This window comes from Coturnix japonica, chromosome 17, assembly GCF_001577835.2.
Source record: "Coturnix japonica isolate 7356 chromosome 17, Coturnix japonica 2.1, whole genome shotgun sequence".
NCBI classification, from domain to species: domain Eukaryota; kingdom Metazoa; phylum Chordata; class Aves; order Galliformes; family Phasianidae; genus Coturnix; species Coturnix japonica.
In genome coordinates, this window is record NC_029532.1 from 690,306 (window position 1) to 708,618 (window position 18,313).

The following is an 18,313-nucleotide window of genomic DNA, read 5'->3' on the forward strand; positions in this document are numbered from 1 at the left end:
AAGTGATTTCATCACCAGCATGTTTAGTTTAGGCACTGTACTGGAAAATGACAATGCAATTCAGAGTCTAAGATGATCATTTATAATTTTTCAGAGCTATTGATGGATGAATTTTCTTTCCAGATAAGCTCATTTGTAACCATCAATCTCTTCACAAAGCTATAATACAGAGGCAGATTATTTGAGTGTGTCTGAACACAGTTTTTAGAAGTTTCCCAGTATGAATTTCGAATGGCAGTAGATCCATTTGTATTTCCTAAATGATATTTTCAAAGCCCCAAACAGTACTTCTAAAGTAAAATAAAGGATGCTGTTTATCTATCAAGGAGCACCTTTGCTTCTTACATCTCTTTTTCCTGGGTAAGTTACAAGATAAGGAGACATCCCCATTTCTGGAATCATATCTGATATCAAGGTACAGTAGTTCATTGCATCAGCTGCTTAAACCTGCCTTCCTGCATAGACTGAGTCAACTTAAAATCCATTCAAGAGAATTACAGCTCTCACCCTAAGAGCCAGTAGGTCTGGTAGCAAGAATATGGCATCAAGCATCATCTTATAAGCTATACATTGGAAAACAAATGATCCCATTAATCCTGAAAAATGCTCCTTGCTCTAATTAAGCAAGAACCAATGGCCTCAGAGTGGATTCTAAAATTCTCAGTAAGTATCCAGTCTGTTTTCTCTTCTCAGTTTCAATTTTTAAAGCTAATATTCCCATTTGATGTCCTATGGCCACAGTACTCATCCACTACTATCACAGCAGTCTTGATCAACCAGCAAACAGAAAACACTTTTCCCTCTCCCTCATTTACTTTCTCAGTTTTCTCCCTAGTTGCCATCACCACACCCTGACTCAGGTAAGAGAACTCTTATTGGAGGTACTGCAACTACAGGTGACATCCCCCTCTGCAGCCCACTGCAAACATATTACAGTGTTGTTGCTCAGAGCATGGGTCTCAATCCATTCAACAAGGTCAGAATTAAGGTAGATTCTATGCTGCATAGAAGATATCATATTTAATCTACCTTTTTTTTTCCCCAAGGACTTATAAAAGTACAAGGTTTCCCACTGAGGGAACTCAGCTCAATGTGTGTGGGTACCTTCTCCATCCAGCCCAGGATCTCCAGCATTATAAACACCAACAAAGCAACACCAGCTGCCAGCAGGGAAGGCAGCTCCCCTCAGGACAAACACTTCAGAAGGATTTTCTCCTGGGCAGCACCAGATCTGCTGAAAAAGACCCACTGGGACTAAAGCAGAGGCAGCAGCTCAGTCAGATAACCCAGGGCATAAACCAGAGTTCCCTGGAGAGATACAGGCTCCAGGCTGGTTTGTGATGGCCTCTCCAAATAGCCATCGCAAACCACAAACCACCAAGGGACAACGTGGCTGGAGACATTCCTGACAGGCCAACACTGGAGCTGTGACTGCCCTAATGCTCTGCAGGACTTGGCACGGGGATTCTCAGCTGGTGCCACAGCTCTGTGGGTTGCCAGAGCGCTTGGGTTTCACTGCAGCACCGTTGTTCTTTGTGTCCTGGCCATGCCTACATCCAGGCCATTGGAGGCAGGTATATTTCTGGATGCTTTTGCCCAAGCAGGGCTGGTGGGAGACCTGCACTGCATTGATACAGCCTGTATGTTTCTGCTGAGCTGGTAAGCGCTGATCTGTTGTTTTAGAAAATAGTAGTTATTAGCTTTTACCATGGAAAACTTACATCTGTGGGACTCTATTTTTACCACTCCATGCTACCACTGTTTCTACCACAAATTTATTGACTGGGCTAAGAAAAACGTTGCTCCCTGAACTGTAACTGTTACGATGCCAGCACTGAGTTCAGTGTGGCTCCAACAGTCTCTTAATACGGAGAACTGTGCCCTATTTTGGAGGGATATTGTCTATAAAACAGCGCAGGCAGCTGAGCTGAGTAAACACGAGGTGGCTGTTTGGCCAATGGTTTTTAATGAAAACAAAAGGGCTCAGTTCACTTGTGGTTTTTAAGTGGGACATTCTGAGAAATCACCATATTTTCTAAAAAGATCCCAGCAAAGGTTGAGCTTTCATAGAAGCAAAAGTGAACTCCAAAAGTTCCCCAACATTTTCGCTTGAATGATTATCCAGACCAAAAAGTTTGTTATTGACTGTTTTCTAATCTGCCATTTGAAAGCATTTCATTCATTCTTCTCAGCAGAAGCAGCCCTTGTTCAGCAGGTCCCAGCCCTCCTCAGCTACTTGAGAGCAGGTTTCAAAATTACCAAAATATCTTTTTTTTGTGCATGTTTTCATGACTCCATTTTCAGTTGATATGAACACGTTACTTTTGAATTTTCAGATGGGATGTGGAGAGTTACAGACACTCAACTTCAAATCTGATCATGCCTCTTTACCAGACTTGGTGAGCCCTGTCTTACCAGGAACAATACGCCTTGCTTCACAGTCACACCTTCTTCGTGCCATCACTTTTTGACAGCACACACATTTGTGAACAGCTGCTCTGATGGGAGACCAGGACAAGTTAAAATGGATCAGAAATCTCCAGCCTGCCTCCTTCCATTCCCAGGGCTTCCAGTAGAGGTCAACACAAGTCTGATGCACAGAGTGGGAAGTTTGCTGTTGTATTCTCATACCAATGTCCTCTCATAAAAGCTCTTTGCACAGGATCAGAGAGGGCAATTTGGAAGAAGTCACCACTCTCCCACTCCACATTTTTCAATGCTTGGTAATCCATTTCCAAATGCAGTGACATTGCACACATGCACCACAACCTGCAGCTGGCTCCCATGCTACATACAGCCCCATCGCATCCTACTGCAAGCTATGGCAAGAGCACAAACAAGGAGTAATCACAAACAGTTGTGCTCTGCACAGCACTAAGTTGGGTCTTTTTTCTTCAGTTTGTTCTTTTGTAGAACATTAGATCAAATTCTCATGGACAATTAGAACCAGGAGAATATTAACAAAGGAGAAAATTATGCACTGAACATTTTGCTTGCAAAATTCACTGAATAAATTATTCAGATTTAATGTGGAAGAATAATGGAGGAAATAATTGAATAATGAAATATCATAAAATTAATGATCTCTTCTATTAATAATTTTGCATCTCAGCCCAGTAGAATACAGTGGAGAAAAAGAAAGGAGAAAAAAAAAGAAACAAAAAATAATCTGGTTGTGCTTTCATGAAAACAGAGAAATGAATCCATTTGTGAAACTACTCAGCATTGTAAGCCATTGTGACATTCATCACCATTCCTCTGATGCACAGCACTCCTCTTACAGCCACTGCATCCAACCAGCTGAGCTGCTGGGCTCTGATGGAAGGTGTCCATTAGCTACTGAGACAATGTAGATTACAGTTTGAAGATGCTTCACTTCAGGTGTCCATAAATCTGCCTAAAACCAGAAGCCTCCTACCTGGAGGCCCAAAGACTCCAGGAAGACTCCATCCATCCAAATATCCAGCAAGACTTGGTGTCACAGCAAAGTCCTCTAGGATAACTGTGACAAATGCAGTCACCAAACTACTCATCCTCATCGGGTCCTGAGCATCCACAGCTTTTTATTTTGCCCGATAGAGGGGTGCAGAGGTTTCATTTCACCTCATCTACCCCCAAACACACAAGCTGGACTGGCACTCCCTCCACACAGCAGAAGGATAGCATTGCTGCAGACCCTCATAGTCAGGCTTTCGTTTCATTTCATTAGTTACCATAACTGATGAACCCACAGAGGGTCAGTATGTTCTTTAGCAATTAACTGAGCTCCAGAGACTGTAATTTGTCTTGTTCATGTTACAGCACCAAATGAATTTTGCTGTGTTTAATAATCATTCTAAAAGCAGATCACAGAGCCGGGAGGGAGGAGAGATCGTATCAACCATTTGTTTTCTGACTCTTTCAAGGAATTTCCTACTGTGTTTAATTTCTTGCTGGTAAGTCCTACATGAGCCTCGGGAAGGCAGGCACTGCTATTATTATTCATTTTTTAATCATCAGAGAAAACTATTTAGCTGCTCTAGAAAATTAACATGCTCCCAAATTCAGGAGGAGCCAACAATTGGGAAAATGTAATTTTCATAGACGCTGTCACATTAAGTCTAAATGGCATAATTTAGGGCAGCTTCATTTAGGGATTTTTGAAGGAAATTTAGCTAATGCCCTTGGATCCTCATTGCAGAGAATCACTGTGGCATTGCTGGTAGAAGCACAGAGCCACATCCAGCCTGGCCTTGAATGCCTGCAGGGATGGGGCATCCACAGCCTCCTTGGGCAACCTGTTCCAGTGCGTCACCACCCTCTGCATGTAAATCTTCCTCCTAAGATCCAAAATAAACCTTCCCTGTCTCAGTTTAAAACCATTCCCCCTTGTCTTATCACTGTCCATACTCATCAACAGCCATTCCTCTTCCTGTTTATATGCTCCTCCTTTTTATGCTTCCCCAGGTAATGCCAGTTTACAACATCTCAGCAATGATTTTTCTAAGGATAGCTCTTCAGGATGCTCAAGATTTTGCTCAAGGAGGAAACAGTGCCCGGGATCTACAAAACCAGAGGGTTCACCTCCAAAGCACCTTGCAATTAGCATGGCCGAAAAAAACCCTAAAACAGCATAGAAAATCTTCAAAACGCTTTGGTGATGCCCATGGGTACTTGTCCTTATGTGCCACATTCCCGTGGCAAAGGCATCAGCAGTTTGGCCATGTGGGGTACCCATGGGATACGTTCACTGTAAGGAGTAGGGGCCGGGATCCTTTTCTGGGGCACGCACAGAGATTGGAAGGATGGAGAGTGAGCTTCTCCTGCACTAGAGGGCACTCTTGCCATACAAACGTTATGTTGACGCTTTAGAATAGGATCTAGGATATTTCCAAGGCTACAGTCGGAATGGGGCACTGAGGGGAGTCACACAGCTCCTGCAGGAGGGGCTGCAATGGAGGAACCCTCATACAGCTTTATGCAATCCATCCCCTTCTTCTGCCATCGCCAGAAACAAAGAGCTGGTCTCATTGTACCTGGAAAGGCAGCCCTGCCTTCAGGAGAGGTTTCAAGCAGAGCTGGGTGCTTGCAGTCCCTTGTGTTGTTCCAGGACCCAGATGTGCTGAAGGAGCCCCAGGGGCCAGGCAGGGGTGGGCAATACCCATGGTGGTCAATACCCATGGTGGGCCTGTCCATGCCAAACAGTCCAGGCAATGGCTGTAAGGTGGCCCAGCCTAAACCCAGCCCCATAAATACAGTTAATATATGCCTCCAACCCAACAGAACAGCTTTTCCATGGTACCTGGTATGTTGTACAGTGGAAATAATACAAATATAGTGCTTGTACAGTTGAATAATACAAATACAGTTAGAACAGATAGCCAGAAGGTATCTAAGGAAAAGGACTCACCCACTCTGAAGCCTTCAGTCATGAAAGGGCACCCACCAAAATGCTCCACAAAGAAACAATCTCCAGACAGAGATACTACCTTAGTGGTGGTCAGCCCTTAAATGGAATCTAGGAGAGCTAAAGTTGATCTCCACCCGTTCCAGGAGCAGAGCTGAATTACCTTCACCTGCGCTCCCACAGCTGACTCATCAATGCATCAGATGGTTAATCAGAGGTTCAGGCTGTGATCAACCATTTCCCTTACATATGGGAACCCAGTGATGTGGTCCCAAAAGTTCCCTCACCTTCCAGCTAAACAGGTTTTAGATGCATCCCAGCATCCTTTCCAAAGCAAAAGAAGGAAAAAGAAAAGTATGTGAGCCTTCCTTCCATGTAACCATCTGGGAGACCTTCTGGAAGGGCTCAACCTATGTGTAGTCCATTGCTGACCTAAGCTCATCTTGCACAAAGCAACATATTGAATCTCGGCTGTTAGCATGGACAGCATTACAGAGGTCAACTAAGTAGAGATATTAAGACCCCTGCAATCCCATCACGTTGTGCTCTGAATGATAGGCAAACACCCCTAAGTACACTGTAATTGATTTAGACACCATCTGCTTCTCTGCTTGTGTGAAGAGTTATTGATTCCATGTTAGTCCCTGGAGTGTTTATTTTGTCGCTGGCTCACTGTGAGCTTTATCATTCCTACTACATTCAGCCTATTTGCTGGTGATGGCACCCACAAAAAGAGACACCCCAGATCACAGGGCTGCTTCTGCTTTGGTGGGCAGCCCTCGGGCTGTTTGTCCTGGGTAACCCTCACAGTGCCAGAAGGACCATGGGGTCTTTGCCTTTTCAAATAAAGAATTCTTTGTCTCTTCACCATAATTTAAGCTTGATGATTTTGACCAAGACACATTTCCTTTGGTGCCATGCTTTGTTCATTAAATCCCTGAAATCACTTTATTTACTGACATACTTCTTCTAAATTACTTTATTACTTAACTAAATTTATTTATCTGCGAGGGACTGCAGAAGAGAAAGGCAGCTGTGGTGCTTCCTGGCCAACAGTCACCCAAACCACAACGTGATGGTAACAAAGACAAAGCTCCGGATTTGGGGCACTTCTGGCACGTTGCACAACTCCGGACAAAGCAGGGAATGTGTCTCTCTGTGAGACATTGCCCCAAACTGGAGGGCAGATTGTCAGATGTCTTAATTGTCCCCAGATGTTGCTTGTCCACAGGAATACAATCCAGACCCCCTCAAGCATGGATTTAATGGTGTGAACAGCACACAGCAAGCCATGGAAAGTCTGGGGTGCTTCTTGCAACATGCTATCTTCTAATTGACAGGATTAACAATGGATTCAGTGCAAACCACTGAACTCTGGGCAACCAATTACACAAATGGAGGCAAACCAAATGCTCCTTTGGCTCCTTCATCCCAGACAGTCGTTTTGGTGTGCTGAAGGTTTTTGTTTATCTTGCTTTTAATGGGGTCATTAGAATGGTGCAAGCCAAGAAGGAAAGAAAACACGCTGGTTGTTCTTTTTAATACCATAAGAGATAATGAACAACAGCCTTTCCAGGAGACTTGGAGGGAGTTTTGCCCAGTATGAGACCAGAAACGAGGCTGTATGCTGCTAAGGGACCTCTGGTCATTCTGCATGGGCAGAAGATGGTCAGGAGAGACTTTATTGCTCTGTACAACTCCCTGACAGGAGGTTGTGGTGAGGTGTAGTGCTGTGCTTCCCCCAACCAGATGTGGAAGTAATCAGATGTGGAGTAGCTGGTGAAGAGCTGCACGGGGATGGAAGATGCGCACTGGCATGGAAGGAACGGGCACTTATGGGCCTGATTTGTGACACACCAAAATGACAGCAGCAACATTTGCTTGTTTTCTCACTGAACAGCTGTGCTTTACAGCAATGAAGCAGCACAGCTCCTACATCTGCATCTGCTGAAGCGGTTGCTCATGTAGAACAGAAGAGTAAATCCCTACTTTTATGCACTTACTTACAATTGCAATTACTGTGTGAGAGGCCGTGACATGCTGCATCTCTCATCCCGAGGACAGGAAACTACCATGATTTCCTCTGCTGTGATTAACGTACAGAGCAGCATCGAGGCTTACTCAATAAACTGAAGTCATTTTTCTTCTGCATGGCTCAGAAATAGTTAAGTGCCCGTAGCTTAGCAACTTATCTGTAATTAAGGGCATCTGCCTATAAAACATCTTCCTCTATTATGGGCCGTTGTGCTGACAGGTGCTAATGGTTGTCATTAGCGGTGGTTTTGTTCCCGGACAATGACAGAGCTCGTTAGAGGCTCTGGCTCTGCCCGCACACCGGGGGCATCGGGATGTGATGGGCACCATCTGCCTGGGGTTGGTGGCCCTGGGCTCACTGCAGCTCCTTGGAGTGGGTGACTGCCCGACAGGTCTGGGAGTGCCCATGGAGCTGATGGACCTGCTTAATGCAGATGGGGTGTAGAAGGTGCCAGCTGGAGCACAAAACCCCATCATTCTGGGGCACTGGAAGTGCTTGATACGATACTTAGAAATACAATTTTTAATAGGTTGTGAAAGTGTTCTTGTAAATTCTTGGAAAGGCAGCTTTCTACTCGTGCTGCTAATCTCACCCAGCAGAGCCAGCACTGACAGCTCTGCTCCCTTCTCAGAAGAAGTCAGATTTTGCTCTTTGCTAATCTGAAGTGGGTCAAGGGCAAAATTTAGGCCAGCTTTGTGTTCCAAGGGGGACTCCAGGGAGCAGTCAGCACAGCCCGAAGAGGGGCAGCCGCATTCCAGAAATGACTTGTGTTCTCTCATCACAGGAACAAAGCGGGCACCCTTGGAGCAAAATGTTTCTTCCAAATATAAGACAAGTTTTCCAGAGCTCGAGCCCTTTCTGACTCCCAAGAAAACTTTACAATGTAATTTAGATAATCTTTCAAATACGGCTGCAAGTGCAAGAACAGAATATGGCTGTTGTTTTCTTCTCCATGCATTGGATCAAATGCACTGCTGAAAATGGACAGGTTTGTTATAATTGGTTGTATATACAGCTTATTGTCTGCTGATAGAACAATTACTGGGGCCTATGCGTACGGTTTGCAGAGTCACGTTTCCCAGCCTTTGTTTGTATATGAGATGGTCTCCTGTCTGCAGCATCACAAAATCAGAGTTGAAAGCCGGGCTCCAATGGGCTGTTATTGTTGGTTTGCCAGAAAATCAATGTGATGTAACACTTTATTTTGCTGTAGATAAATAGCCCTGTAAATAATGTTACCAAAGCTTGGTGTTACTTCAGGACAGATCTTTCCAGCCCCGGAAAACAAACATCTGAGCTTGGCTTTGTTGCTTTATTGCAAGAGACGGTGCCCATTGCTGAGCTTTGGCCCATAGATAGCAGCAGGAGGTCACCGTTCTGTGACTCCCTTTATGTGACTTTTATTCAGAATATATTTTTAAAGATTGCTAAAATTATCCCTGATTTGTGCCAATAAGGTCTAATTTGTGGTACACAAACATGTCCACTTTGTAGCAATTTCCCTCAGCTCTGTGTAAAAGCAGAAAACACAGTGGTAGCTTTTATTTCCTATAAAAAGCAGAAGCATTTCAGCTCTCAAGTTTTGTTTTTCATGCTCCACACCTCATAGGTAAAACTGGGACAGCTCAATGGCACCATCAGGAAGTCTGGACCAGGAAAAAAACCCAAGAATGCAGATGGGAACCATCAGGTGGGAGAAACAACATAAAAGATGTGGGTGTTGTGGTGCTGGAAATCTGCAATAGGCGTTGGGGTCTGTCCCTGTGCTGCTATTGCCAGAATGGTCAGGCGATACGCAAATCATGAGGCAGCTTCTCATTAGTGTAACTCACGCAGAACAAGAAAATCCAGCACTGATACTGCCATTAACAGAACGACCCTGGGCAGCCCTTCCTGAAGGTCTTGGCCAAGGACTTTTGCCCGGAGTGGTTGTGGATGTTCCACCTCTGAAGGCATTCAAGGCTGGGCTGGAGGTGTCTCTGAGCACTGATAGAGCTGTGGGTATCCCTGTTTATCACTGAGGTTTGGACCAGATGGCCTTTTAGGGTCCCTTTCAATTCAAACAATTCCATGAAAGAGGCAGATCCACCCCTGGGCCGTGGAAATTAAGATACTTGTAGGAGTGCTGAGGGTAAAAAAGAAACAACTGCAAGACTTGCATCCTTCATCTGAGGATGTTCTGCTTGGAGCAGTGGTCACAAGGCAAGATGCAAACCTCCTACATGCTGGGATAGGACTTGACAACCTTTCCAATGCAGTTCTGCACCAGCAAGCCTTTCCCATTCACCCCACCCCATCACTTTTTAGTACCAGAAGAATTAACTTCTCATCAAAAGGCTTCCAACATCTGTACACATTTAAACCGTATTATTGTTCAAAGCAGTGTCTGAAAACAGCCTGTACCAAACAGTGTCCCCTATTTCCTTCTGCCAGCCAGTGCCTCTCATGGCTCAGCCATGTGCTCCCACACTATGAGCCCAGCTGCTTCTGCAAGCCGTGCTCCAAGCACGTGTCCTTGCATGGGATGTTCAGAATTATTTTATTGTTGGATGTCCTCACCGTATCCCTGAAGGGCTGCTCTAGGCAGGGTCTGGACAGAGTTAGATGATTGGCTTCCAGCTTCTTTGTGTGTTTGCCCATTGCCAGGCTGAGGCGCTGAACCCATGCCAGGTAATTCATCATTTCTCCCTGAATGCTATAGACAGAGCCATGCTCTTAGTGTGTCAGATAAAGGCCTGAGAATTGCTTTTCAGCCCACCTAATGAGGGTTTGTGTTTTTCTATGCTTGGGAGGATGGACAGCCTTAATTTCCGATTTCTTTCAAAGAGAGCAATTTTCTTCCACAAAAAGACCGGGAATAATAGATACAATGTGGCTTATTCTGAGCACCCTTTGACTATTCCTACTGATGTTTTCCTTTGTGCATCTTCTAACTAAGACTGGATCTCAGCATCCTCTTTAGTTATGGCCCTATGCTTTCCCTACCACAAGATGTTTCATTGCCTTGGGACTCCATGCACCACCACCACCCTCTCTATGACCTTCTCCAGGCTGTCTTCATAAACATCACCCTTAAATTTGGGGTCCACCAGAGTGGGTTTCAAAACCACACTGAGACTGGACATGGCTCACCCAACCAGCCTGGGACAACTCATCTTAACCACTTTTATGCTACTATTGAGGATAACAAGGTTTCTTGTTGCCCAGTGCTTGGTCAAATGCTAAGTACTAAGCCCTGTCCCACCCCATCTGCTTCTGGCTCCCTTCATATTTGTTCCATCCTTGCCAGTATTTCAGCCCCACATCTGGAAAAATATAAAAACATTTTTTGAAGTTTGGTTGCTGTGGAACTTGGCTTCAGACTCACAGAAACAAGGGAAATTGGAGGCCAGATTTGTGCTTGATGCTCATTGATGCTCACTTGGCCTCGTGCGCCCAGTGTGACTGCAGCAAAATTCAAGCAGAGAATTATTATATGAAATGGTTAGCAGTGAAAAAAACCCAAAAAAGCAAAGGCTCCATAGCTCAGGGGTTAGAGCACTGGTCTAGTAAACCAGGGGTCGTGAGTTCAAATCTCACTGGAGCCTGGGGTTCCCATTCATCTTGCAAAGACCTCCAGCTGTATTCTTTCCTTTTTCCCCAAAGGAATGCTTGCATCATTTTTGCAAGCATCCCAGCTTAAGTGAAATGCATCTCAGAGCACCTACACCAAAGGACAGCAGCGAGAAGCAGCAAGAAACAGCAATGGTCAGAGTTAAGTCATTGAATGAGAGAACTGAAATGTTCTTAAAGTGCAGAAATGAGAGATAGGAAAAAAACTAATAACAAATCCCGCACACTTTGTAAAGCTCATTGATGAGAGAAGCTGAAATAGCTGCTGGAAACCCAGACAGATCTGGTTCATTGCTTCATACTTCAGCACACCAATCAAATTATGTCTCCAGAGCTCAGCAATTACAGAGTTGGCTGTGAAATAATAAATATGACGTGTGGAGGAGAAGTGATGTTGGTCTTCTGTGGGGTTTATTGGGGAGGGTGAAAGTTCCTGTTTTTAAGAGAAAGAGAAGGCAAGGAATGAAAGCTGAGTTGTATCCTGAGCTCAGGGTGTTGCACTTCAGATTTGTGGGGTATCACATCCTTCCTTGACACATTTCCCAGATTTTTTGCTCATTTTCAAATAGATTTCCCATTTTCTTCCTTCAAAATGATCCAAACCAGTGAAGTGAAAGGACATCTCAGGATCTGAGAAGGGACTTTTCCATCCAGAGGACAGAAAAAGAAGGCTCGCAGGTCTGAACTCATCTCCCCTGTGGAAGTGGACGTCAGGTGCCACTGAGGACACAGAGCCCAGTGGTTCCCTTCATCCCTTGCAGCTCAGCTTTCCCGAAGCAAAGAGCACATTCTGCTCTTGTGCTGATGCATTCTCTCCACAATTGAAGTGACCTGCAGGAATTTCCTAGCTTTCCTCTGAGTATGTCACAGCAAGGCTAAAGAAACAAAACTCAGCAGGGTTCCCACTAATCCGTAGCCTAATAGACTAGCACAAGTTATTGTTATTTTAACCCAAGATACTGGAAAATGGAAAGTCCTGATAGTGTTTTACTAAAAGAGAATTTGTCTCCAGACTGTTGTGGCTATGTGCCTGCTTACCCTGCCCCTCATTCTGGCTTATCTCTTTATTTCACTTTTATATGATACTACTGTGCAAAAGCCAAAAGCATCCTCGTTGCTCACAGCCACTTCTGCACTCTGGCTTCCAACTACAGCTCAGCTGAGCCTGACAGTGATGGAAATGATCCTCTGAAAAATTAATGCCTCTCATCTCTGCACAGATGATAAATGGCCAGGATATGTTTTGCTGAATTCTTAGTCTATACAATACTTAATGTAAAAACTCCTTCTCTTCCAGCAGTCCTGCTGCAATACATAACACCAAATGTAAGCCTGATGCAAAAATGGCTTTCACAGAGATTGTGCCATCAGCAAGGAGCTTCAGGAGTATCTTGTGGCGAGCCTCACAACAAAAAGACTGAAGGCAAATAGACAATCTCATATAAATTCTGCAGGTGTAAACAACCAGGAGCAAAAAGAACTGCTGAAAAGAAATGATGACATCAACATGAATGAATATACCTGGCTGGAATTCAGCAGGACGTCTCTAACAAGCAGAGGAGTCGTGCTTTCAAACATCCTCAGCAATGGGAGGAGCAAACCCATGAAGGAGCTGGATAACCACTGGGCTGTGTGAGCCATGAGCTCCCCTCCTGTCCTCTGCTCACCGCAGGGAATACATGTGCCCATCCATGTGCATTTCTACCAATAACTTGTTTCTCCAAATGCTTCCTCTGTTTGCAGAAGCAGGAGGTAATGACTGTGGGCTTGTTTTCTCCTCCACCCTGGGTAGCGTGCAATAGACCTGTTGATTGCTTGGCCTCCCCCCTGCCTTCTGGGATGCAGCTCATTCCCCATGCAGTGAGCCTAGTTAGGCAGCTCAGTTGCTCTAATAATGGTCATCTATTTATAGCCTTTCTTAATTTGTTTCATGACAAAGGGTTTTGGCAGGATGCTCCTTGATTCTTGCAGGTTGGTAAGGATTCCTGTGTCATTCAAAGTGGCTTTTGTGCTCAGAAAAATGGCTGTAACAAAGGCTATTTGGTGTGCTCACAGCAAATGATCCCGACTTTAATCGATTTCTGATGAAACCTTTGAATTTATCTTTGTTTTCCTTCAGTTCTTTTCATTCTCCTGGGTCTTTGGAACCTGGCTTACCTTAAACTTGTTATGACAGAACGGGGATGGAGTACAGTGATCTCAGTGCAGTGCAGCCTTCCCATCACTGGCACACAGCTCAAATCTCTGCCCAAAGTCCTCAGCAATGGCACATTGCAAACAGCAGCAGGGCAAATTCTGCGGGCAGCACTTAATGTGTTCATTCCATTGCTGCCTTTCACCAGAACTGACAATCTAATTATGCTGGTTAGGACAGCTATTAAGTTCTGTTGGAACTCCTGCCACTGGGCTGATGAAATACTCACCCTCCAGTCTCTTCTCCCACAGAGCCGTACCAGCACCACTCCATTTCTACCGCCCCTGAATCCTGTTGTACAGAACTGCATCGTGTTTCCTCCAGAAGGTCTTCAGGTTTTCTTCATGTTTACAGTATTTTTCATCGTCATCCCACTTGGTGCCTAGAGCATTTCCACATGAGCTGCAGATAGGGATGGGATGCTTCTGGTACCTTCCCTATGCATCCCAGCAGCCAGACGACCTTGTTAGCACTGGAAGGGTACCGGCCCATTGCTGTGCCATTAGCGAGACGTGTTTGGGACCACCAGGAGGCATTAGTCCTCCACTGAGGCAAGCTGGAGCAGGAGAGCCTCGCAGGGCTGCTCTGTCCCTGCTTGCCTGTAGTGCCCATCAATGGCTTTCAGCATAATCCTGGTGCCAAGAGAGATGGAGCACTGTCACCAGCATCAAACCAAGGCCCACCACCATTTGCTCTGACGTTGTCAGTGCCGGGGCTGTGCTCCTCACCATGAGAGGGCAGCACCTGGGAGCAGAGCTTCCAGCAAAGTGGCATCAGGCTCCTCCAAAAACATTCAGCAAACCCACAAAGAGCACTTTTAGCCCGGCTACAACACTCTGTTATGTGATGATGGCTCTGCACTAACCCTCTCGCACAACGTTCCTGCACAGCTGGCCTGTTTGCTTCTTGTTATTGTCAGTTCTACCTCTCCAAACACCAAGAAATTCTCCTACTTCCTCTCAGGATGGAGGTGAATTGTGTTTTGTTTTGTTTTCTCAGCTGCTGTAACCAAAGCATTTCAAGAATTTGTGAGGACCGGACAGGGATGGAGAGTCCGAGGCTGCTGGGTTTCCTATCCACCCACAGCTGTAATTCCTGAGCTCTCAGCAGTCCCAAAGCTGAGTGCTGATGTCCGTAGCACATAAGGGTGCCTGCTGTTTGCTTTCTTCTTGTGTTTCCTTTCCTGGGGAGGTAAAGCTGATTGAGATGTGCATTTGCTTTTATTTGTCTTTGTTTGCTCCTTCCCTCCCCAGAGCAGTGGTAGAAGCAGGATCCAATTTGCACAGTACTGAGTGGCTCAGCGTACGCCGGAGTGCAGAGAATGCTTTCATGGGGCTGAACACAAACAAGCTCCTCTCTATATTTGGGTCTTTCTGGCTGGGAACCAAATGAGCAATTTCAGCAGACACTATATATCACGTGGACATCCATCTGAATGCTTCCAGGGGGTGGCACATTCACTTTTGAAGGAAACCATGTTGTAGGAGTTCCTCTGGTTTTGTTTGCGGAGGTAATTTTCCTGGGAACTGGGCAAGAACTTCCTGATTCAAACACAATTGGCTGTTTACAGCTGTGTCAGTGCTGGTAGAAAGCATGTTAATTGCACTGGCATCGATGCTCCACTAATAACATCAATTAAGGATCTACCTTTCCAAGGATCAGATCAGGAGAAGTTCAGGTCAAAGCTGAGACCAGGAGAAACTCATCAAACCACATCACGTATCAAGAACGTGTCAGTGTGAGGGACTGAGGATGTAAAAAGTAGTTCCAAGAGTTCATTTTCTGCTATGAAATTCACAGATCAAGTGTAGACCAAAAAAAAGAAAAAAGATGAAAATCCCCAAAGAGCAAAGAATGAAAGAATGAACCTTTTCAGATGGTTTCATTGGCAAAGGACTTTTTTCACAATAACTGGTTGTCTCGGTTGATTTTGGAATGAGCATTCAGAGCTGAAACAAAGCCGTTGGGTTTTCCTGAGTGGGAACTGAAATGTTAGATCCTCTGCTGACTCGTGCTGGCCCCATAGTCAGATGTGATATTCCCCCCGGCTTTTCCATGTGTTAATGAAGACCAGAGACGACCTCAACTCTTGTTTTATGTTTCACAAAACACTAATGGCAAATGCAGCCCCCCGGCCCCAGCCGAGCAGATGGCCAAAACCCGGCCTTGGCTCCATTTCAACACCTTTCAGAGCCTCAGGGCAGAGCCTCAACTGGAGCACACCACCACAACTTGAGACACTGCAGCAATTTCCCTCAGCTGGGGATCTGCTTTTCCAAGCGTAAATATTACATATTCTGAGTCTTTACCCCAAGGTAAATTTTATCCTCATTGCAGCTCTGAGCCCAGCCCTGGACCTGATCCAGAGCCTGGATATTATCCAGAGCCTCCTCTGTGCTGGAATCATCCCTGACTCAAGTAACACCTTTTTCCGTGCTGGATGCAGCCGTGCCCCACAGGTCCACCACTGCCATACACCATTACGTGTGATGTTAGTGATGTAACTCCAAACTTGATACAGAGTGGGATGATATTCCCATGGAAGCATTGCTGGTGGGATTCAGGCAGAACTCTGCAGGCACTGAGTCAAGGGGATGCCCTTTCTGCAGGGGGAGAGGAGTGAGCTCTGAAATCATATATTCTGATAGCAACAAATGGTTGATGTGCTTTCCCTCTGGCCCCACTAATTTAAGCAACGCTGCTCTACTGCTTCTATTTTCTTCTGTACCATAGCTTTCCTCTAGGGCTTCAGGCCACTTAGCTTCTTTAGAGTTTCTGAAGTAGGGAATTAATCAAACACTGAGGTAGTGACTCATATTGAGGGAAGGAAAGTGCTAATTTTACACCTCTGCCCACCTGGAATACAAACAAGATCTCCTTGGGATCTCCCGGGGGAAGATATTGATGTGAAATGCACCGCAGTCAAAGGCAGAAGGATGTTTTTTAGGTTCAGGACACTCTGCACAAAGCAAACCAGGAGCAAACGGTGCAGGTACAAATGGCACTTCACCAGCGTACCCCATTGGTTCCACACTGGAGACTTAGGTGAAGAAAACACCAAACTCAGGAAATGCCAAGCAGTAAGCGACCCAGGAGAAGGACCCAGGATGTCTGCAGGGCGTCCAATCTCCCTGCAAAGAACAGGGACAGTGAGGCTGTATGTATGTCTGAGGCTGTACAGTCACATAGGAATGACTGGGAACAGGTTGTCTCCTGCAGCTCTTGCAGCAGGGGCAGCAAAACTGTGCCCATAGTACATGGAGGTGAACCTGCAGCGGGGCTGATTCAGGCTGAGCATTAAGTGGAGAAGATCTGTGAGCTGCAGGTAGTTGCCCAGTAAGGCTGCAGTGATGATAAGGTTTCCTCTTCATTTTCCTGGTATGAGCACAATGTCCTTGCAGAACCCGTTCAGCTGGAATGGTCTCACATTTCTCTGCAGAGCACGGATTGCTCACAGGCATTGGGGGTTTCACTTGTTCACCTTTAGTTCACCTCTTGCACTGCACTCCCAGACCAACAGCGTCTTCACCAGCTCCTGCCCACTCTCCCTCTCAGAGCTCGGCCATAACCACTCCTGTCTCCTCCTTCCTGCAGACTGACCAGCTTCAGGCCAGCAGCTTTCCCCCAGCATTGTGCTGACAGATGGGTCCATTGGGTGCCCTTCTCTGGTTGCACCCACACGTCCTTCCTGTCAGCAGCACCAACACACTGAAGGACAGGTGCTGGGAGCAGCCCAGCTCTCAACATTGAGGCAGGACGAAATGCACCCAACTGCAGCAGACGGGTCAGGGAGAAGTTACCCTACAGCTCATAGAGATCCCAATTGTAAATCAGTGCCAAGCAGGATTAGTGCCAGCTGATATTTTAGCTCATTTCTGGGTTCCCACAGCAGCTGTTTTCCTCGCTGCACTTGGGGCCCAGCCCAACCCCACAATGACCCTGTTCTAAACCTGCAATAAAGCGTCAGACGGGATTTGGTGCCTTTTGGAGTATCAATGCCAAGAAATCCTTGAGTGGTTTTGTCAGCACTTCAACAAGTGTGGATTTAGCAGAAGGGCTCCGTGTGAGAGAAGGGAATGCAGAAAGAGCAAATGGATGTGGACCGGTTTTCCTGCTTAGATTCAATAGTTACAGAAGCACCAGAAGTGCTGGAAGAGGAGAAACTTCAAAAAGTAAAGGCTGCTGCCAAGGCTTGTGTTTTCCTGCAATGTTTGAACTTTTGCTTATGTTCTGTCCTTCAGGAGTCACAGGATTGCGTAAGATGCCTCATTTTTGTCAAGCTAAAAATATTCTCATAATAGAGAAAGAACATTTTGTGGAAACTGTGACATAAGCATGAACCTGAAAACACAGAAATGGAAGGTGAAATAATAATTGGGTTTCTTTTCTCAAGAGGGGACACCACAAGAAAGTCAAGTCTATGATCTGGGGGAATGTGTCATGATTTTCATTCACGTCACAGTTGGCACAGTGGGTCCCCCTGAGCCTTCTTCCTCCTCTTGACTTGCAGACAACAAGTATAAGAGTATCTTCTGTTATGAACCTACACAATGAACATAAGAGCAGCCTGTGCATGGCAACCTTCTGCTCCCAGCCCTCCCTCGGTGTCGGTGCTCACTTCAGCTCTTCTGAGCTCTCCTTCAGACTCTAATCCACCTGAGTTACCATGACCCCAAGTCAGAGATGAGCCATGGTTGGACATGGCACCATCGGGGACCCAGTGTCACAAATGGGGTCTGGTGTTGGTAATCCACTGAGCCTAGCACTAGCCCTGTGAGAGCCCTGCACACATCCCACTCTGGCTCTGCAGAGCTCATCCTGCTTCATCTGCAGCCCTGTGATGCTCCAGGTCTTAAAGTGATGGACCACGCAGGCCCCATTTGCAATGGAAGGACGAGCAGCAGCACTCAGAGCCCTGCAAACCCCCACTGTGCTCTTTCGTGGCTTCAGAAAAACTCCCTGCAGGCACTTCACAAGAAAGCTGGAAAACAAACAGTGGGCAGCTGCTCCAGGACAAGGCATCCTGTGCTGCAAACAGGAGGCTTGAAAGGAGCTGAGGGTTATCAGCCACGCTATCTCTATCTGA

The 18,313-nt window shown here is 45.9% G+C and overlaps 1 non-coding gene across 1 annotated transcript; it reads left to right on the forward strand.

Moving 5' to 3' along the window:
* Window positions 1-10,935: 10,935 nt before the first annotated feature.
* Window positions 10,936-11,008, forward strand: TRNAT-AGU. Its single transcript has one exon. It is a non-coding gene; the product is annotated as a tRNA-Thr (tRNA).
* Window positions 11,009-18,313: the final 7,305 nt, after the last annotated feature.